Source organism: Equus caballus, chromosome 22 (genome assembly GCF_041296265.1).
Source record: "Equus caballus isolate H_3958 breed thoroughbred chromosome 22, TB-T2T, whole genome shotgun sequence".
In the NCBI taxonomy this organism is placed as follows: Eukaryota; Metazoa; Chordata; class Mammalia; order Perissodactyla; family Equidae; genus Equus; species Equus caballus.
This window is the reverse complement of record NC_091705.1, coordinates 1,632,460-1,655,321: the sequence shown is the minus strand read 5'-3', so window position 1 is coordinate 1,655,321 and position 22,862 is coordinate 1,632,460. Positions and strand designations below refer to the sequence as shown.

The 22,862-nt window shown below is 47.2% G+C and overlaps 1 long non-coding RNA gene across 1 annotated transcript in view; it reads right to left on the bottom strand.

The window, feature by feature from the left end:
• Positions 1 to 22,718, bottom strand: part of LOC138920045 (uncharacterized) — a 59,469-nt gene extending 36,751 nt beyond the window's left edge. Inside the window, exon 1 of the long non-coding RNA XR_011430664.1 lies at positions 22,639 to 22,718. This is a non-coding gene — a long non-coding RNA (uncharacterized lncRNA). The remainder of the gene's footprint in view (positions 1 to 22,638) is intronic.
• Positions 22,719 to 22,862: the final 144 nt, after the last annotated feature.

The window sequence follows — 22,862 nt, the reverse complement described above, 5'->3', positions numbered from 1 at the left end:
AATTACAACAGACACCACAGACGTAGAAAGGATTGTAAGAGAACAGTATGAAAAGCTATATGCCAACAAAATGGATAATCTAGAAGAAATAGATAAATTCTTAGAATCATGCAACCTCTCAAAACTGAATCAAGAAGAAATAGAGAATCTGAATAGACCAATCACCAGTAAGGAGATCGAAACAGTAATCAAAAGTCCAGGACAAGACAGCTTCCCTGGTGAATTCTACCAAACAGTCAAAGAAGATTTAATACCTATGCTTCTCAAACTCTTCCCAAAAGTTTAAGAGGAGAGGAGACTTTCTAACTTATTCTATAGGGCCAACATTACTCTGATATCAAAACCAGACAAGGACAACACAAAAAAAGAAAATTACAGCCCAATATCACTGATGAACATAGATGCAAAAATCCTCAACAAAATGTTAGCAAATAGAATCCAACAATACATTAAAAGGATCATACACCATGATCAAGTGGAATTTATTCCAGGGATGCAGGGATGGTTCAACTTCTGCAAATCAATCAATATGATACACCACATTAACAAAATGAAGAATAAAAATCACATGATCATCTCAATAGACACAGAGAAAGCATTCAACAAGGTTCAGGACCTTTTATGACAAAAACTATGAATAAAATGGATATAGAAGGAAAGTACCTCAATATAATAAAGGCCATATATAACCCACAGCTAACATCATACTCAATGATAAAAAATTGAAAGCTATCCCTTTAAGAACAAGAACAAGACAGAATGCCCATTTTCACCACTCTTACTTAACATAGTATTGGAAGTCCTTGACAGAGCAATTAGGCAAGAGAAAAAAATAAAAGGGATCCAAATTGGAGAGGAAGAAGTAAAATTGTCACTATTTGCAGATGACGTGATTTTATATAAAGAAAACACTAAGGAATTCACAAAAAAAACTGTTAGAAATAATAAACAGATACAGTAAATTCACAGGGTACAAAATCAACATAAAAAATCAGTTACATTTCTACACACTAATAATGAAATAGCAGAAAGAAAAATCAAGAATACAATCCCATTTACAATCACAACATAAAGAATAAAATACCTAGGAATAAATTTAACCAAAGAGGTGAGAGACCTGTACACTGAAAACTATAAAGCACTGTTGAAAGAGATTGAAGAAGACACAAAGAAATGGAAAGATGTTCTGTGCTCTTGGATTGGAAGAATTAACATAGTTACAATGTCCATACTTCCTAAAGCAATCTACAGATTCAACACAATCCCTATCAAAGTCCCAATGACATTTTTCATGGAAATAGAGCAAAGAATCCTAAAATTTATATGGAACAACAAAATACCCCAAAAAGCCAAAGCAATCCTGAGAAAAAAGAACAAAGCTGGAGGTTTCACGCTCCCTGATTTAAAAATATACTACAAAGGTATCGAAATCAAAATTGCATGGTACTAGCACAGAAACAGACACACAGATCAATGGAACAGAATAGAGAGCCCAGAAATAAACCCACACATCTATGGGCAGCTAATTTTCAACAAAGAAGCCAAGAACACACAACGGAGAAAGGAATGTCTCTTCAATAAATGGTGTTGGGAAAACTGGACAGTCACATGCAAAAAAATGAAAGTAGACAATTTTCTTACACCATACACAAAAATTAATTCAAAACTGATCAAAGACTTGAATGTAAGACCTGAAACCATGAAACTTCTAGAAGAAAACATAGACAGTATGCTGTTTGACATCAGTCTTGCCAGTATCTTTTTAAATATCACGTCTCCCCCGGCAAGGGAAAGAATTTAAAAATGAGACTACGGCAAACTAAGAAGCTTCTGCACAGCAAAGGAAACCATGAACAAAATGGAAAGACAACCTAACAATTGGTAGAACATATTTATTTGCAAATCATGCATCTGATAAGGGGTTAATATCCAAAATATATAAAGAACTCATACATATCAGCAACAAAGAAACTAACAACCCAAATAAAAAATGGGCAAAGAGGGGCTGGCCCAGTGGCATACTGGTTAAGTTCACATGCTCAACTTCAGCATCCTGGGGTTTTCAGGTTCGGATCCCAGGCACAGACCTGGCACTGCCTGTCAAGCCATGCTGTGGCAGCGTCCCACATGAAAAATAGGGGAAGATTGGCACAGATGTTAGTTCAGCAACAAGTTTCCTCAAGCAAAAAGAGGACGATTGGCAACATATGTTAGCTCAGGTCCAGTCGTGCTCACAAAAAGAAAGGGGGCAAAGACTCTGAACAGACATTTTTCCAAAGAAGATATATAGAAGGCCAGCAGGCAAGTGAAAAGATGTTCAACATCACTAATTACAGAAATGCAAATCAAAATCACAATCAGATATCACCTCATGCCTGTCAGAACGCCTATTATTGAAAAGACAAGAAATAACGAGTGTTGGAGAGGATGTGGAGGAAAAGGAACCCTCATCCACTGCTGCTGGGAATGCAAACTCGTGTTGCCACTGTGGAAAATAGTGTGGAGACTCCTCAAAAAATTAAAAATAGAAAAATCATATGACCCAGCTATTCCACTTCTGGGTATTTATACAAAGAACACAAAAACACTAATTTGAAAATTAGTTCACTGCAGTATATTCACAGTAGCCAAGACTTGGAATCCACTTAAGTGGCCATCAGCTGACGGCTAGATAAAGAAGATGTGGTGTATATACAATGGAATACTCCTCAGCTATTAAAAAACAGATGAAATCGTGCCATTTCCAACATGGACGGACCTTGAGGATATTATGCTAAGCCAAATAAGTCAGACGGGAAATCCGAATACTGTACGATTTCACTCATATGTGGAAGCTAAAACAACTCCAACAACAAACACATAGACACAGACAACAGGTGGGTGGTTACTAGAGGGGAAGGGGGAGAGGGCAAGGGTGAAAGTAGAAAAAGGGCACGTGTGCCCTGACAGATGGTAGTTAGCCTTTGGGGGGCCAATCCACCCAAATATAATGATGTACACCTGAAATTTATACAGTCTTATAAACCAATGTTACCTCAATTTAAAGAAAAGAAAGAGAAAGGATCTACTGTTGAAGCACAGGAATACGGAGGTTTGAAGACACGATTTGCATCTGAAGGGAATTTGGATGACTCTGAACGTTTGTGACCTGACTCTCAAAACAAAAGTATGTAGCTCAGTCTAGGTGTATGGGGAGCTGCCTCTATAGATGAGAGTTCTCCAGTCATCAGCTAGTAGAAAGCAATGTCTATTAAAGAATAAGTAATAAATACACACTAATTTAAAGCACCTATATAACATATATAGCATACACATATAATATAGGACATAGCATATTTTATATAATATATGTAAATTATACCTATCATACATAATTGAAACTCAACAATAATCAAAGCAATTGTTTAGAACTTAGATCAACCAGAGTAATACGTTACCACTCACGTTGTTTAGTGTCGCCAGCGCGTGGTCGTAAGGAGAAGCCGACAGCTCCTGGGCAGGTTAATCACTGTTGTTCGGTGCTCACAGACTAGGGGAGGAACACCGCCATCATCACCACCCTCACTTCCAGAAGGAGGAGAAGGGACTTGCCCCTCACCCCAAAGTGGTCGGGAGTGGCCCCGTACCTCTGCCCAGGTCCCAGTGGACAAAACAAGATGAGCTGAGTGGTCCAGAGGCTGGACGCAACGGGATGGGGGCGGGGTGTGAATCCCACAAGAGCGGAGCCGACAGGCCCTACAGCTCCCTCTCTGCCAGGGCTGCCTTGTCTGCACACCTCATGTTCCCGAGGACACACAGACAGAAGAAACAGTGTACGTTGCATCTACAGCTTTTTAACCTGCTACCCAACCACAAGGAGATAGTTCTTGTCACCAAAACTTTTACTTGCAACTGGCGAATGTTAGCAATTAAGCTGGTAAATTCGGAAGGCAGTTTTGTTTTCACAGCCTCCTTGGTTCTAGAGGCACCCTGGCCACACAGAAGGGCTGAGCCAATTTTACCATCGTTCCTCCATAACCAGAGCAGAACAAGTGACAGAAGCACTCACTGCCTTGTTTTCTCCCAGAATTAGGAGGCAAGCCTCGTGGAGTGTCTTAATAACCTGGAACCCTAGTGTGCTGTGTGGGAACCAGGCCTCACATCGTTCAAATTGGGACTCCCACACACATACTTCTCCCCTTCTAATTTGTCTATCAATTTTTGAAAAGCTGACATTTAAGAAAAATGAAATAAAAGATTTTTTGCCACTTACACAATTTTTCTAAATTCTTCACCATCCTTTCACAAATAAAAAATAACTTGTAATTTGGTTTAGACAGCCCCTTGTAGAGAGGCAGGGGAATTTCCTGCTCCTGTTTCCTCCTTCCAAAGGAAATAGGAGTCTTCGCTTCCTTGCAACTTTAGAATTCTTCAAGAGACAGGAAACGCGACAAAAATCAGAGTTAGACTGGGTGCATCAAGGACAGCTGACAGCACATGAACTGTGACCTCTGTTGACATACTCGTTTAGGGACTGTCACAACAACCTGGACTTCCCCTTGAGCAAGTGGCGTCTTTGTGCCCCAGGTGGAGAAGTGAGAGGTGCTGGGATGGGGGACCGTGAGCTCCCCGGGGTGAAGATCACACCCAAAGAAGACACGACAGGGCCCAACCTCGCAGCCTGGAGGGGAGCCTCTCTGGCCTCACCACTCCTTGTCCCTGGCCCTGTTCCAGTCAATGCTTATCAACAGCCTGAGGTGGACAACTGCGGGAGATCCCACCATGGCAAGCACTGGACTGGGAGGGACGGTTTGTTTATGGGGCAGCAAATCAGACAGGTCCTCACAGGCCGGTGTCGGACCAAAACCAACCAGATGTGAGGTCCCACATTTGAACTCAAAGGATCAGTCATCATCCAGAAATGGAATGAAGGAGACTTGAATTACTAGCAGTTCTGGTGAAAAAGTCCTACCTTTTAGCTCACCACAAGCTAAATATGAACCAACAGTGTGACATGACTATTAGAAATATTAATTAATAAGCTAGAACCTCTTCACAGGGCATCCAAAGAATTTCTTTGGCTGCTGCCAGTCACCTCCGTGTCTCTGCTGCCCATCACCTACATGTCCCTACTGACCGTCACCACCAGGTCTCTGTCCCTATCACCTCTGTGCCTTTGTAGCTTACACCACTCTCCTGAATTCAGAAATGTTTCCAACTATTTATGAGACCTCTCCACTTGAACATCCCAAAGACCCCTAAAACCGTGCACCAACACACATCATCCACCTGCCATACTCACACCCACATCCATCACACCTGCAGCCCATTTTCCGAGGTCTCCAGGTGGCTCCAGAATTAGATACCTGAGCTCTGTCTTACACCCCTCCCATGTCTCTTCCTCACTTCTGCCAAAGCCGCTTCCCAGAGAGCATCCTCTGCTGACCACCACACTGCCCACCTCAGCTCAGGCTGTCAGCACCTCCTGCCTGGACAGTGGCAATAACCTCTCACCTGGGCTCTTTTCCTCATTCACCAAAAGACATCCAGAATGATGTGTAATATTCTCCATCTCCTATAGGAGAAAGCACAAATTCTGTAGCAAGGCTTTAGAGGTCCCTCAAGATCCAGTGCCTGCACACATTTCCCATCCCACCTGCCTCTCTCATTCACAAGGAGGACATCCTCCCACATGTCACACATTTGTCCATACCAGACCCTCAGTAGGGATTGCAATTCCAACCTGGCTTCAGTCCCCTTGGTCTAGACCTGGCATAAATGTAAACTCTGTGAAGCATTTTCTCATCACCTTGCCCCCTACTCTCCTCTCCATTTGAATGCACTTTATTATGGCACTTTTCACAATGTATAATGAATCTCTGTTTACACGTCAACCTCAGTCATGAGACTGAGCAACCTGAGGGCAAGACCAGGTCTTGTCTTTATAACCCCAGCACCAGGTGCAGAGGTTTCAAATGCTCACTGAAGAAAAAATTAATTGATTAATGCCTAAATGCATGGAAAGATGAATGAATGAGTGAGTGGATGGAAGGATGGGTGGAGTTTGGATGGATGAAGGTTTGGATGGATGGACGGGTGAAAGGGTTCCTCCCTCCATTCCTTTGCATGTTACAGTGCCCCCTCCTGCCTAGCTAAGTCTCCTCTCAGGTGCCATTTATAGCAATAGGGACTGTCATTCCAAAGCCAGCCCATGGCTCATCAGTGTGCAAGCATGTCTGTGAGAGACGTTTCCAATCAGACTCATAAGGCAGAGAAGCTTCAAGGCACAGCAAGCCTGCGTCCTAACAAGCCGTTTCCGGAAGTTGTGGCACCAGCTGCCAGAAGAACAAGGGAGCTTTTCTGGACGGGCAAGTGAGCCACGCCCGAGCTCCTGAAGGAAGTCTTCAGAACTAGAGAGAAGTTGCCATATCTTCATCTCTTGTAGGAAAAAAATTGCCTTGGAGGAAAATGGAAGAGAGGGAACTGCCATTCAGAAGAGGAGTGGCACACTTCTCTGAACTTCTCAGAGCCTGTGACTCCCAAGGAAGCACTGACATTTTAAGCCATGCTGCATAATGAGCAGGTAGACGTAACAGATTGCAGATCCATTACAATGAAAAGTGGAAAGGAATTTTGTTGACTGCTAATTAAAATCTTATCCCCTTTCAGAGCATCTGGCAATAGAAGCAAAGGCATTCACTACACGTACAGGACTCAAGATAGACGGGCAATCAATGTATTTTACCTTTGGAGAAACATTCAAAGTACATAACACCCCAGTCTTGGGAAGATTCCAGCAATCTGAAGACACTCTAGCAGTATTTAAATGCCAACATTCAGAACACCTTCAAAGGGCTGCATTTGAGTGGGTTGTCATTTTGTGTCATGCTAGTTACCTTTCTCTCATAATGACTTAAAGGCAAGAGTTACTTGAATTCTGGCTGAAGATTTATTACACCTGCTATCAAGAGACATTTTTATGTTGAGGCCTTTTGTTTTGTCATCTGCCCTCTTGGAAAATCAGAGAGGCAATAAAAAAACAGCAGAACAGATCAAAAGGTGAAATAGGTTCAAAGAAACCATTATTACATGGTAAGTAGAGCTTTTATCTAATTTAATACACAGTTTAGGGTTTCTAATGGTCTTGGCTAACCATCACTCTAAGTGAGAGAAAATGGATATAAAAGAAGAGATAAATGGAAAGAAAAGAAATAACTGCCATTAGGGTACTGATATGTGGCCACTTTACATATGAGGAAACTGAGATTCAGAGTTTCTAAAAAACCAACCCAAGGTCACACAGCTATGTCAGAGATGGGTGAGGAGGGTTGGCAAGGAGGGAAGCAGTTGCAAGAGCCCCTGTGGTGAAGGGATGGGACTATGGGGTCTGGCTGAGGTGGAAGGCTATCCACAGGCAGCTGGGGGGAGGTGAGGAGCCCACCCAACACCAGAACCTGCCAGAGAACAGGCTAGGCCTTACTGCGAGTGGAACTGAGTCATCTCTGACGCTGGAAGGATCTTGGAGTTTTGAAAAAAAGAAAAAAGGCGTCTCTGCTAAGAAGACAATACACCCAGTGGTTTGGGGTTAGAAATCACACTGCCTCTGCTGAGGAAAAATAAAAGCTGAAAATCCAGGTTACAGCAGACCTAGATTAACAACCTCCAGGCTCCTGACAGAAGCAAACATATCTTTTGTGGAGGTGTTTTACACCAGAGGCACAAAACATCCCCACAGATCAATTGTAATTTTTTTCAAAAAATCACTAAATATTTGAGGGAACAAGCCACTCATTCTAGAGTCAAGGACAACAAAAAAGTGAGGAGAGAGAATTATACTGCGAAGACTGAAGGCATGAGAATTATCAAATTCAAAAGTATAAATATGCTTAAATAAATAAAAGTGAAGGAATAAGAGACTATCAAAATTGAACATACAGTTTTAATAAAGTACCAAATGGAATTTTGAAAATGAAAAGAATATTAATTGAGATTTAAAACTCAGTGGATGAGTTAAATAGCAGAATAGCTAAAGAGAGAATTAGTCAGCTGGAAGGCAGAGCTAACAAAACTACACAGAATTCACACCTGAGAGAAAAGAAATGCAAGACAAGGAAAGCACTAAAAGTAGGAACCAATCCCAAAAAGATAAAGAAAGAATCCACTTCTGGAACAGAAGTGTGAGGAGCCTGTAGACCTGCTCCCTGGTGAAACAACCACAGGTGGTAAAATTATTTTTAAAAATAACAACTTTTGAAGTCTCTGGAAATTGCCCTAAGGGCATAGAGGAACTGAAAGAATATTTGCTCAAGAAAATTTACTAAATCTCAGTGAGAATTGCCATAATCTGTGGACCTTGAGCCACAGCCAATTCTCCCTCCTGCACCCTAGCCAGGCTTGATGGAAGCTGCACTCCAGAGGATGCAGCCAAGGAGATGGGGTTCCTGACCACTTCAGCCCCTAATCAAGAGAGATGATACCAAATCAAGGGGTATGGCATCACTAGGAGGGGCAGGATACCAGTATTTCTCACCCCTCCCCCTCTGAGTTGTAGAGGCTAAATTCCTGGTGAGTGTGGCTGAAAGGTCAAGAGCTCCCTTCTTCCACTCAGCCCCACTCATAAGCTAGAGACCCTATCCTTGGAGTGGAAGGCTGAGAATGCTGGTGCCGTGACCACCTTACCCGCAGTTACCTCCCCCCAGCTTACCCTTCATGCTGGGAAAGGTAAGTGAAGAAGACCAGAGACTAAGGTTCCCACCCAACCCTGAGAGTAGTGACTCAGAGACTGTGCCCAGGGGGAGAGCAGGCCACAAGGACGGATGGCTTAACAGCAATCCCCAAAGGAACTGACTTAATTTGAAACACAGTGTAGGCAAGTCCAAGTCTAAGGGTGTTCTAGAAAACAATGGCAATATTGGATAAGTAATTAAGAGAAATCTGGTAGCTTTATGAAAACAATAAGCTAAACCACAGGCCAGCTACATTATTAGATGGAATAGGAAAGAGAGAGTCAAAGAGAGTCTGGTAAACCACTATCATCCTTGAGTGACTGTGCATTTGCCCAAGGCTGTGCCCTCTGAGGAACAGCACCAAAGGCTCCACACCACAGGAGAGATAGACTTCTTAATAGACTGATAGACTCAGAGTCTAGCCAGGTCATTGAACAAATAAACAACAACAAAAACAAACTCCAGAGAGGGGAGGGGGAACAGTGTCAATAGTTGCTACAATGTATCGCCTAAGGCCCAGTTTTCAACAACAACAAATGTATGAGACATGCAATGACCAGGAAAGAGTGATCCTTATACAGGGAAAGAAAGTGGGAAATAAAAACTGCCTGAGAGAGGAGCCAGATGTCAGATATAACAGACAAAGCCTTCAAAGCAGCCATTATAAATATGCTTAAAGAACTAAAGGAAACGATGCTTTAAAAGTAAAGGAAGATATTGATGACAACATCTCATCAAGTAGAGAATATGAATAGAGACAGAGTTTATATTTTTTTTAAAAAAAGGACCAAATAGAAATTCTAGAGTAGGAAAAGTACAAAAACCAAAATGAGAAACTCACTACAGGGGCTCAACTGTAGATCTGCACTGTCATGAGAAAGGATCAGTGAATTTGTAGATGGTGGAAATTATGCAAATCCAAAGAGCAGAAGGAAAGATTGAAGTAAAAATGAAGAGAGCCTTTGAGAAATGTGGACACTATCAAGCATACCAACATATGCTTAATGGGGGTACCAAAAGGAAAGGAACGAGAGAAAGGAACAGAAAAAATATCCAAAGATACAATGGCAGAAAACTTCCCAAATTTGATGAAAAACATTAATCTACACACTCAAGAAGCTCAATGAACTCTGTGTAGGATAAAAACAGAGATTCACATCAAAACACATTATAGTAAATGCTGAAAGACAAAGAGAAAATTTTTTAAAGCAGTAAGAGAAAAGTGACTCATGCACAAGGACATCACAGTAAGATTAACAGCTGCCTTGTCCTCAGAAACAGTGGAGGCCAGAAGGCCCTGGAACAGCATATTTAAGGTGTTGAAAGAAAAAACTGTCAACTAAGAATTTTAGATCCAGCAAAACTATCTTTCAAAAATGAAGGCAAAATAAAGACATTTCAAGATAAACAAAAACATATGTTGCTAGAAGACCCATTTACAAGAAATACAAAAGGAAATTCTTCAGAATTAAAGCAAATGACCACAGGCAGTAATTTGAATCCAGACACACACACACACACACACACACACACACACAGAAGAAAAAAAAAAAGAACAAGGAGCAGCAGTAAAGGCTCCATCATTTTCAGCAGAGGGACCTTCAAGGCTACTATGCAACAAGAAAATAACGAGGCATTGAAAGTAGCGTTTACTGAAAGAGATGAGGAGGAGGAGGAGGAGTTCAATGCTAATGGCCACAGTGCTCCACAAGCGGACAGTGTCAGTCAGCACACAGAACCTTCCATTCAGGCACAAGCCTTTCACTCTCACAGCCCCACCAACACCCCTCATGCACCTGCAGGACCACTGGAGTGATCCCAGCTCTAGATTAATCAAACCACCTGCCCCCTAGAGCTTCCAACCAAGGAAAGCATTATCAAAGTCAGTAATGTTGTACTTGTATTATCTGTAACAGCGGGTCTCAAACTCTTGTGCATCAGAACCACCAGGGGGCTTTTCAAATTCAGATTGCCAGGCCCCGTCCCTGATATTCCAGTACAGCACGTCCAGGATAAGCCCAAGAATCTGCTCTCCAACAAGTTCCCAGGTAATGCTGGGATTTATAAATGTGGAAACTAATTTGTAAAGTATCTAAACTCTGTGCAAGTCCAACAAAATATGTTTGAACCAGAAACCACTGCAAGGCGACATCCACAACCTTGGATGCTGGGATCCAACGAAGCTGTGTGCACTCAGGGCCACATGGTCAGAGCTAAGCTGTAGAAAGACTCTGGGAGCCGGGCTAGGACAGGCCTTGGATGGAGCAACAGTGCAGGCAGGAAGATGCTGCAGGCGTCCACGGTGGGGCGAGGGGGCCTCACACCAGGCAGGCTGGCCGGCGATGCCTGATCAGGAGTTAAAGTGAACATATTTAAAATAAGTCTAAATGGAGGAAAAGAGACAAATCTTCCCTTCAAAAGACAATAATTTATGTTGCTACTACCCCTCCCAGAGGCAGAGTTTAATCCCCTCCACCCAGCATTGAGTGTGGCTCGGCTTAGTGACTTGTTTCCTGACAAACAGAGTATGAACCTGGCAAACCTACATGAGCCCGTGGCCGAGGGCAGCCTCACTAGTCATGCCAGGTGGGTGTCAGGACCCCTGATAGAATGTGACTAAAAGGGCACTTCGCTTCTGTGTGTTCCTCCCAAAGCCATCACCCCAGTCTCATGTGAGAAAAACATCAGACTGTCGACGAAAATGATCCATAACCAATCTATAAATGAAAATTTGGGTGAGTTTATTCTGAGCTTAAATCTTAGGATTATAACCTGGGAGAGTCTTTCCACAAAGGAACTGAGCACTCCAAAGAAGTGGGGGTACACAGGGTGGTTATATACCCTCAAAGAGGGTGTTTCACATATGATTGAAATGTGCCCCCCACAATAGTCACAAGATTGCCCCGTCGGCACAGCACTTGATGGACACAGCAGGTAGTGGGTCTGCTATCTTGGTGGGCATAGCAGGAGGCAAGTCTATCGTCTCAAGCTGGGTGGTCACAGGTGAGCACAGCAATCAGTTTCTAGCCTAAGGAAAGATACTTAATCTTCAAGGAGATGCCAACGTTGGGAGGGGGAGAGAAGTTGCACCTTTATCTCAAGGGCCTTTGCTCTTGCCATGGGGAATGTCTAAAGCAGATATACAATGCATGCTCAATGGCCTAGGTCAGGCCCTTTTGGAAAGACAAGGTTAGGCCGAATTAGGTTTACACCAAATGGCTTCCTCATATACTCCAATATATCCTATTGCTTGCCATTTTTATTTGTCAAGACAAACCCTGGAGAGCGCTCTGCAGGCCCCTGACCAGTACTGCTCAAACTGTCTAGGTCGTGAAAACCAAGGAAAATCGGAGCAACGGTCATGGGCCAGAGGAGACGCAAGGGACAAAAGGACTAAAGGCGGTGTGGCCAGGATGGAGTCCTTGAACAGAAACGACGTTAATGGGAAATCTGGCAACTTCTGAACCAAGTCTGGAGTTTAGTTAATAGCGCTGTGCCGATGAGAATTATGACCTTAGTTTTGACAAATGTACCATGGTAATTGAAGATGTGAATGATGGGGGAAACTGGGTGAGGATGATAGAGATTCTCTGTGCTATCTTTGCAACTCTTCTGTAATCTAAACTTATTCCAAAATACAAGATGTTCACACACACACACACACACCACCACCACCCCCCCACAAGAAGCTCAGCCCTCTGGCTGAGGAAGGCTCCTGGGTGAAGGGATGGCCAGGCAGAGAGCAGAGACTTTGCCTTCCAAACATTAAGGAAAGTCTGAACGTCTTAGTAAATATGTGAATGAATGAATGAAATGCAAATGCTGGTGCAGAAATACATACATAGATCAAAAGCACACCTTATGGACCCCAAGGCAGACACACACACACAGAGGGGCTGGATAGGCCATAAATTCGACAACAGAAAGCAATGAGTAGGCAAAAATTTGCATTAGAAAAAGCGCTTGTAGAAAGAATGGCTAGCTATCCCCTTTACCTCCTGAGCAAATGCAGAATTCAGATGAATTAAATACTTAAATAGGAACAGAGCTAATTGAAGGAAATGTAGGAAATCAGCGTAATCCATGACTGAAAATATATTCCCTAAAAAAAAATAATAATAATAAGGCAAAACCCAGATAGATTTGTCAACACTGAAATGAAGTATTTTGATTCAATAAAGCTCCCTACACAAAACCAACAGACAGATGACAGATTGCAAGGAGACATTCGTAAACTTGTAACCTGACAAATGATTGATATCTAAACTGTACAAAGAACTCCTACAAATAAATAAGAAAAAGGACCCAAAACATCATAGGAAGAAGGGCAGGCAGTTCACACAATGGGAAGCTTCAGGTTAGCAAATCACGGAGATGCTCGCACTCACTGGGAACCAGAGAGAAGCACGTTTAACACCTCTGGGCAAGTCAGAGCAACAGGGCTCAGATTTCTACCCCCGCCCACCCATACCTGAAACAGCCAAAACACAGGACAAAATATGTGCAGTAACTGTAACGGAAAGTTCGGTCTCTGAACCCGACGCCAATCCAAATAACGAGAACAGAGTCTTGAGTGGAAGAGGAAAGGTTTTTACTATGCCAGGCACAGGGAGCAAAGCAAGGGCTCATGCCTCAAAAATTGTTAGCTCCCCGATGAGGAATGGACAGGGATTTTTATTTGGGGTTTTGGGTAGGGGAGGGGGGAACATGTAGCTTGTGCAGCTCTGTGCTTTCCCACCAGCCTGCATTTGGCCTTGAGAGGCTGCTTGCAGCAAGGCGGGGGGAGGGTGAGATAGGAGGATGGCAGGTGGGCGTCCTTTGCCGTTGTCTCGTCTTCTTGTTTGAGGCGGGTTCGAGCGTCGGGAATCAAGGAGTTGAGGTCTGGGAAGCCTCCGCTCCTTGATACTCTTGAGACAGCGGCTTTCCTGGCAAACTCAAGGACACATGATTAGCTAAACTTTAGTGCGCCTCCAACTCCAGGCCCCCTGGGCTTTTAACAATTTGTAACTCCCATTTAGTTGTAAAGCTCAAAGAGTCCAAGTTTAAAGAAACAGGGATTTACATGTGAGTGGAGCTAGAGAAGCAGGAAAGGGGGTGGTGGGTTTTAGTTTTAACCCCATACACGCTGGGTTCAATGTGGGGAACTGATATCAGGGCTGATGTTAAGAGCCTGTAACATAACTATTTGCAAGACTTGGGCGTCAGGCAGCAGAAGACAGGATGGCTGAGATGGGAAAAGCGCTCACGGCCAGGAGACGGCGGCATTGGGCCGCGGTGCAGGGGGCGCCCGCAGAGTCCAGGGGTCTCCCCGCACACGGCAGCTCGGAGTTCAGCGAGGAGAGCGCAGAGCAGACGACGATGCGCTCGGAGACCTGCAGTGGCCCCAGGCCTCAGGTGAGACAGGCTGAGCACGTGTGTGGGGAAGCCACCTGGAGTCGGGAAAGACGGGCTCAGAAGGACAGGAGGGCATTGCAGGAGCTCACACAGGGCCTGGCCCATCCACCTGGAGGCAGAGGGCACAGGCCTGCAGCGGGCAGTTTCAGCAAGCGTAAAAGTCAGTGACGTAAGCAATGCTAAGTCGAGCTGAGCGTTCCTGCTGGTCTCACCAGTGGGCACACGTGTGGCTGCATTCAGCCAAAAGGTTAGTTGGGAGCTGGGCTCAGCTGGATGCTGAGATAGCTGGACCTCAGTCTTTCCACTAGTTTCAGGGCTCCCCAGAGGCCAAAAGCAGAAGCGGTCAGGCCTCTTAGCAGTTTAAGCCTGGGAGTGTCATTTCCTCTGCATTGTATTGGTTAAAGCAAGTCACAGGGCAGGGGACTACACGGGCTGCATATACCAGCAGGCTTGGATCACTGGGGACCCCAGCATTATGGACTACCACACAGCATGCCCCCAAATTTGCAGCACCCCCTCACTCCCTCCCCCACTGTGGCAGCCAGTCCCTTCTGAGCTCCGTCCTCGTCCCCTGCCCAGCATTTCCACCCTCCTTTGGGTGGAAGCTCTGTCCTCAACTTCAGGCCACCCTCTGGGGTGCTGACACCCACCCCTAGAATTCGCCAACTTTGTCCCCCCAGGGGAGAGTGACTGTGGCCAGACTGAGTCCCTGGAACAGCTTTGTTCATCCCTGCCTGACATGACTCTCACCTGACCCCAGGCTTCCTCTCCCACTGCACCCACCTCGTTCCACCCAGCGCCCAGCGGCCCTGACGTTCCCATGCAGAGGATCTCATTGGCCAGGCCAAGCGCTCCCTAGGACCCATCACTGGTGGGCAGGTTCACCACACCCTCAAAATTGCCATCCTTGAAGGGCCCAGCGCTTTAGCATCTGCTTCCTGTTCATCTCATCCTCTTGCCCATGCTACCCACTAGGCTTGGCTGAGCAAACTGGTCCCAAGATTCCTATTTGGCCTGAGGTAGAAGGTTGGCTCGGGTGGCCAGCGTGAGCTGCATCTCCCACTCATCCCCTGCAGAGGCCTGGCCGAGGGCGGGGCACGCCTTGTCTGCAGCAACGCCTGCAGGGCCTCTCCCAGTAGAGAGGCTCCCGACTCTAACGACCAGTTCATACAACAGACATCACTCAGCTGCTTTTTAAAAATATTTTTTGAAACAATTTTTTATTGAGCTGTAATTCACATACCATGAAATTCGCACTGTTAAAACAACTCAGTGGTTTTTAGTGTATTCACAATGTTGTGCAACTAATTCCAGAACATTTTCACCATCACAAAACAAATTCTATACCCATTAGCAGTCACTCTCCATTTCCGCCCCCCTTGATCCTGGAAATTGGTAATCTACTTTTGTGTCTACTATGGATTTGCATATTCAAGGAATCACAATATGTGGGCTTTTGTGTCTGGCTTATTGAAACCAGGAAACAGCCGTTGATGATTAAGTATCTAGGTACTAAAGTTTTCTCCTTTTTGCAATTACTGATTATAGCTTTTAGCTGTTTAACCCACCCATTGTTAAATGGCTGCTTCGGCAATAGGCTGTCTGACTCCCACTAGGCTCCTACAGATAACACCTCCCTGGACCCTGGGTCACCATGGTAATGGGTGTGTGAGCTGTTTTTCAGGAATTAGAACCCATTGTCCACTTCAGGCCACTTGAGACCACCAACCCATCAACTGGGCCCGCACAGATGTCTAATAGGTGACCTTTTGACGTTGAGAGGCTAAAAACTCCACCCTCAGGTCATGTTAACGCTGCCATTGTGTGAACATGGGTCCTATGAAGAAGCATGGAGTCTGACTACGCTTGCGTAGATCATCAATGACCTCACCTCTCCTCACCTCCAATCACCTCTCTCTCCACATTCAGACCACCTTGCCCCCCCATCCCATGAATATCCCTGAGTCCCTATTTTCTGAGAAGCGAATTTGAGACTCATACTCTCACTTCTTCACGTGGCTGCCTTGTGAGTAAACCCTCTCTCTGCTGCAAACTCGTCTTCTCGGTGTTTGGCTTTCTGGGCAGCGGGCAAAAACAAACCTGGTTCTGTAACATTATTTCACCTAGCAAAGGTTTCCAAGATTCATCCATGTTGCAGCGTGAATCAGTACTTCGCTCCTTTTTATGGCTGAATAATACTCTGTTGTATGGATAGACCACATTTTGTTTATCCATTCATCCATTGATGGACTCTGGATTGTCTGCACCTTTTGGATATTATGAACAATGCTGCTATGGACATTTGTGTACAAATTTTTGTGTGACCGTGTATTTTCAATTCTCTTAGGCATACACCTCAGAGAGGGGATTGCTGCATAACTGGGTAACTTCTGTGTTTAACTTTTGAGGAACCATCAAACTGTTTTCTAAAGCGGCTGCACTATGTTGGGTCCCCACTAGTATGTGAGGGCTCTGATTTCTCCATATCTTCACCAACACGCGTTATTCTCTTTTTTTTTTATCATAGCCATCTGAGTGAGGGTCAGCTGATATTTACACAAGAAAATTTTATTTTTACATCCCAAAAATTCAGTACACAATTTTTAACACAATAGAGTACAAAAAAGTCTTCACTTTCCAAATACAATTGGTAGAATGCCCAAATCACGTGTGTTTTGAACACAGCGCCAGTGGCCAGGGCGGCAGCTTGTATCTTCTGAAGATAGCTGCACCACATCCCCCACCCGCATGCTGTGGCCCTGACACTCCTCCCACCGGGAGGTGGCATCCGTGTCCCTCCTTTCTGAACCTGGGCGTGATGTTGTGATATAATAAGAAAGATATATTTGGTCTCTGCCCTCAGTTCCTGGCACAGAGCTCCTAAAACCCTTGGGATTTCCTGAGTGATGGTGGGGATAGGTGCATCTTTTGTTATAAGAGTTGGTCTTAGTCCTGGATCTTGACACAAGAGCTTCTGAGAATCTCCAGAGTGATGAGTGTCTTTTGTATGCTAATGAATGACTGGTGGCTGGGGGCCCCTAGATAACTTCAGGATGAAGGCTGGTCACCAAAAAGACCAAGGCATGATTAGAGGGTTGGAACTTTCAGCCCCACCTCCCAATCTCCTGGGAGGGGAGAGAGGCTGCAGATTGAGTCGATCACCAATGGCCAATGATTTAATTAATCATGCCTGCGTGATGGAACCGCCATAGAACTCTAAACGGTGGGGCTCAGAGGGCTTCCAGGTTGTGAACACGTGGAAGTGCTGGGAGGTGGCCGCCCAGACAGGGCCTGGGAGCTCTGCGTACCGTTTCCCCCGTGCCTTGGCCCATTCACCTCTTCCACTTGGCTATTCCTGAGTTGTATCCTTCATAATAAACCAGTAATATTAAGTAAACTGTCTTCCTTAGTTCTGTGAGCCATTCTAGCAAATTATCGAACCTAAGGAGGGGGTTATGGGAACCCCTGCTTTGTAGCCAAGTTGGTCAGATGCCTGGTAGGTAGTTAGTGTCAGAATTGAATTGCACTCAGTTGGTGTCAAAGAATTGGTTGTTTTGGGTAAAAGTCCCAGACACATTTGGTGTCAGAAGTGTTAAATGAAAACACCAGCATAGTACTGGGTCTTGTGACTGCTTCGACCAACAGACAGAAGCAATGCCAGTGACTTCCAAGCCTGAGTCCTAAAGGGCAATGCAGCCCCCACCTTGCTCGCTGGCACTCCCTCTTGAAGCCCTAAGCCACCATGCTGTGAGGAATACCTGCCACAGGGAGTCCTGTGGAGGCGTTCTGGCGGATGCCCCAGTGAGCCTGGCCTGTGAGCCATCCCAGCCCAGGATCCATACATGTGGATGAAGAAGCCTCCTGAGGACCCCAGCTGCCAGACTTGGGGTCTCCCAACTGAGGCCATGACATCATGGAGCAAAGTCCAGCTGGCTCCCCATGCCCTGCCCAAATGCTGTGTCTCAGAAGCTGTGAGAAGTGTAACAAAATGGTTGTGTTAAGCCACTCAGCTTTGGGGTAATTTTTCACACAGCAGTAGTCACTGCAGCCATGATGGAGATTTGCTCTCAGATGGTGCTGGCTCCAAGGGTTCCAAGGATGCTGAAGGCTGCAAGGGCAGCAGGGTCACCTGCTACTACACAGCCGTGATAAAGCCACTGCAGCTGGTGACCAAGAAGGGATGTGCTGAGCCTATGACATCCTAGCATCGTAGGTAATCCCTCGTGAGGAAGCCTGATACAGTGTTTCAGCTACCTGTGGGGGCCTTATTTGGGGTTATCACTTATGAATAAGCATTTTATGGTGATTTAGATACATTTTAGAGACATGTTTGGAGGTTTGGGTCCATGAGAAATGCGTTATAATTTTTCCCATCTAAAGCATTGGGAACAGGCTCCTGCTTGGTGCTCTCAGACTGGAATTCTCATTTTAGGAACAGACTGTGGCATCAGATGAGCAATGTCGAGACACCGGCCTTCTCCAGCCTGTGTGCATGACGCCTCAGGAGCCCAGAGGGAGAAGGAAGGACTGTCCAGCCAGCCAGTGCATCCTCAGTCCAGGCTCTCACGCCCTCTGACCCCTTCAGACGACCTCCCCCTAAATTCTAGCCGGTACTTCCCTGGTAGGGAGGAGCCGCACCTCCCTGGGCCCCACTCGCCATGCGCTGCGCTGAGCTACCTGCCAAACCCAGACCCTACGGCCACATACATTCCCCAGAGCTGCTCTTTCCTGGCCCATCTCCCCTGGCTCTCCTGGAGGCCCAGCTGGCCAACTGCCCCTCACTCGTGCCCACTGCCCCAGGGAGAAGTGTGGCTGGTGTGGAGAGGGCAGGAAGATGAGGGGGTGGTCGATGACTCCTGACTCCACTGGCTTCGCTCTCCCTGCCAAGCCTCGGAGGCTCATGTCATGTGGAGGAGGGGGAAAAGGGGTCACAGAAGAGGAAGGGGGAGGGGGCTGGCCCGGTGGCACAGCAGTTAAGTTCGCACGTTCCGCTTCTCGGCAGTCTGGGGTTTGCCGGTTCGGATCCCAGGTGTGGACATGGCACCACTTGGCAAGCCGTGCTGTGGTAGGCGTCCCACATATAAAGTCAAGGAAGATGGGCATGGATGTTAGCTCTGGGCCAGTCTTCCTCAGCAAAAAGAGGAGGATTGGCAGTAGTTAGCTCAGGGCTAATCTTCCTCAAAAAAAAAAAAGGAAGAAGAAGAAGAAGGGGGAGAAGACACAGAGAGGTTTGGAAACATTTCTTGGAGGGTGCCTGGTCACATTCCTACCCAGAGTTTGGAGAAAGAGCAGGGCAGGCGGTTCTTGGCTGGGAATGTTTCTGCGGCACCATAAATGAGGGCAGTAGGAGGAAAATTCACCAGAAGCCCTTGCTTCACTGAGAGCAGCATCTGGGGGACGTTCCAGCGACCTCAGGAGTGAGATCAGACAAGGTCCTCCTGGCAACCCCTCAGTCCCCCAGGCTTAGCAGGTCTCTTTGATTCTTAGAACAGAGAGCTGAGCCCCAGAGAAACCCACCATGCTTAGAGTACTTGTAAAGCCCCACACACGCATTCCCATGGTGGCCCTGGAGACAAAGGCACTTTTGTCACCCATTGCCCACTTACACCACATGTCCCCCCAGCAGGGCACAGCCATCAGGGTCAAGGCCATCTAAGGACCAGTAGAGGCAGTCCTTCCTGGAATGGGGGGGTGACTCCATGTTATTGAAGGCTGGTGCCTAGGCCGCAGTGTGGCCCGGGGAGCCCCCGTGGGAGGATGGTGGTCATGAACTTGACTCCTGTCTGGAAGTGCACCCTAGGGGTGTTGGCAACAAGCCCCCAGCCATTCGGACTGGGAAGAGGAGATGTCCTGCCAGTGGCCTGGCCGCCCTTATAGGCAGAGGAAGGGTCCTGCAGTTTGGCCCCAGGTCCCCATGTGAGAAGGAGCCTGGCTCTCCATCTCCACTCCTGCCCCTCTCTCGTCAGAGCTAGTGCGTAGCCAGGTGGGGTCCAGGGCACTGGAGTACAAGTACATGTTGTCTCAGTGCTGTGGGGGCATCAGGATGTGAGCCAGCGTGGAGAAGAGGACGGGGTCAGCCAGTGCGGCTGAAGCCTGTGCCTGGCCCACCTTGGACAAGGAACAAAGCAGAGAAACTGCCAACCACCACCTTCCTGGACATAAAGTGGGGGAACTGGCAGCCACCCAGCATGGACGAGCACCACGGGGCTGCTGCAGCCAGCGGCTATATGCAGAAATCTCCAGGGCAGGAGGCAACCACAGCGTCTGCGGGTGATGGCCGGTCCCACGCAGGAGCAGCCAGGCCACAGAGCAGCCTCTCCTGTCCCCTGAAAGCACGTGATGGACGAAATAAAACTAAGGCTCCCTGGGGCACACAGAGCCCAAGAAAGCCCGGCAGAGGCTTGTGCAGCGAGCGTCAGAGTGGAGCAGACAGGAAAATGGTGACTGCAACCTTCAGGGCTACAGGAAGACCATGGCCCCCGGGCTGCAGCAACCACAACTGACAGCCCGAACCGCGGGGCTGAAGGAAGTATCTGGCTGAAAGCATGGCGCCCCGGCTGAGGCCTCGGGGCGGGCTGGCCCCCCGCCAGCGGTCAGCCGAGGGGGCTGAGGAGGAAGGATGCTCAGCCAGGCAGGCGGAGAGCCCTGAGTTACCTCCTGACACAGCAGACCGAGGTCTGGCTTGGCCTGGGGCACCCGCATGTCCGGTCACGGCACAGAGGCCTGAGCTGTGGGCGGCCGAGCATCTGGGCAGGAGCTCTCCCTGCCCCACAGCATGACAGCACCTGTCCCAGGGGAGGGATGGGCCTGTAAGCCCATCCCCCAGAGGACAGCAGGAGGGCGTGTGGCTGTGTCCCTGCCACACTTCATTCTGCCCTGTGATGCGAGCATGCTTCCTCCGCTGGAAGATGTCCGTTGGGCGTGAGGAAGCCTGATGGTTAGTGTTTTGAAAGAGAAAGGAAACATCATAGTTGGAGCCACAGCCGCCAATCATTTTATTTAAAAAAGAAGTCAGAAAAAGTGTAATAATCTAAAGGGAAAAAGGCAACAACCTGCTGGTACCCACAGCATTGGGGACCACCTCAGACTCTGCCCATGGCCTGTCTGGGGACCCTGCCACATGAGTGTGTCTCCATCACCTCACCCTACTCCACGTGCCCCTCACTCCCACCCAGGGCTCCAGCAACTCTGCTCGCTGCTCGGGATAACAGCAGCCTGGTGCACGCCAAGGTCCCAGGAGAGCATTATCAAACAGGGGCAGGGCACACGACTGCCCAGCCCAGCACCGCCCAGACAGTCCTTCGTCCCCACTCACTGGCATCTGCCCCCGCCCCTGCCCAGGGGAGCACGGAAGACCTCACCTGGATCCCAGAGCTTCACCCATGGCTTCATGAAGGACTTCACAGTGAGAATCTAGCAGGCGGACCATCTGACTGTCCCCTTTTGGGTTTTTTTGCCGGGGAAGATTCACCCTGAGCTAATATCTGTTGCCAATCTTCCTCTCTTTTTCCCTCCAAAGCCCCAGTGCATAGCTGTATATTCTAGTTGTAAGTCCTTCTGGTTCTTCTTTTTTTAATTTATTTTATTTTATTTTATTTTATTGAGGAAGATCAGCCCTGAGCTAACATCTGCTGCCAATCCTCCTCTTTTTACTGAGGAAGACTGGCCCTGAGCTAACATCCTTGCCCGTCTTCCTCTACTTTATATGTGGGATGCCTACCACAGCATGGCCTGTCAAGCGGTGCCATGTCTGCACCCGGGATCTGAACCAGTGAACCCCAGGCCGCCAAAGCATAACGTGCGAGCTTAACTGCTGCACCACCAGGCCAGCCCCACTTTTAGTTCTTCTGTGTGAGCTGCCACCACAGCATGGCTACTGACAGATGAGTGGTGTGGTTCTGCAACTGGGAACTGAGCTCAGGCCACCAAAGCAGCGAGAGTGGCAAACTTTAACCACTAGGCCATCAGGGTTGGCTCCTCTTTTGTTTCTTGAATAAAGGGCTTGGGTGAAAACTTTTTGGGCTGATGTTTGCCTATTAGAGTTCTAAATTCTTTACTTTTCTGTTTGATAAAATTGGTCAATTGCATCAGCTGGGGGCCTGGTAAGGAGAAAAAGAGAATGCCCTGATGTCTGGACAAGGGCTCGCCCAGAACACTCTGGATGCCACCCAAGGAGCCCCACGCCAGCCTTCCATGGGCCCGTCCTCAAGTGCTCCTGCCCTGAGTGCCACTCCACCTCCTGGCCACCCTTCCTGGGCCCGGCCCGGCCCGGCCCAGGCCCCATTGCCTCACACTGCCTCCTGCATTCCGGTCAGACACGGCTGGCCCTCTCCAGCTCTCCAAGCTCCAAAACGCCTTTTCAAAACCACTCTGATCAGAGTCACTCACACTAGGATGTAAAAACTGCCCAGTGCCCCGCCCCCCCCACGTACATTTGCTTTCTCAGCAGAGACCCCTCTGGTCCAAGGCTCACCACACACACGAATCTCTCCTCCTTCCCAAGTCAGCAAATGAATTTAAGAGGGAAGAAATCTCTTACCACAAAAAGAATCAGAGGCAGGCCATCAGCGAGCTGGCTGCTTTCAATTTCTGGAAGACAGAAAGCAGATGGAAACGCATGGGTGGCTGAAACAGATGGTGGGAGCTGCATCCCAAAATAGGAGCAGACAGGGCGAGTGTGCCTAGAAGGACCCAGAGGGGGTGCGGCTGAACCACAGGGCTGAGGGTGGATTTGAGAGGAGTCACCCAGAAAGAACACCTCAG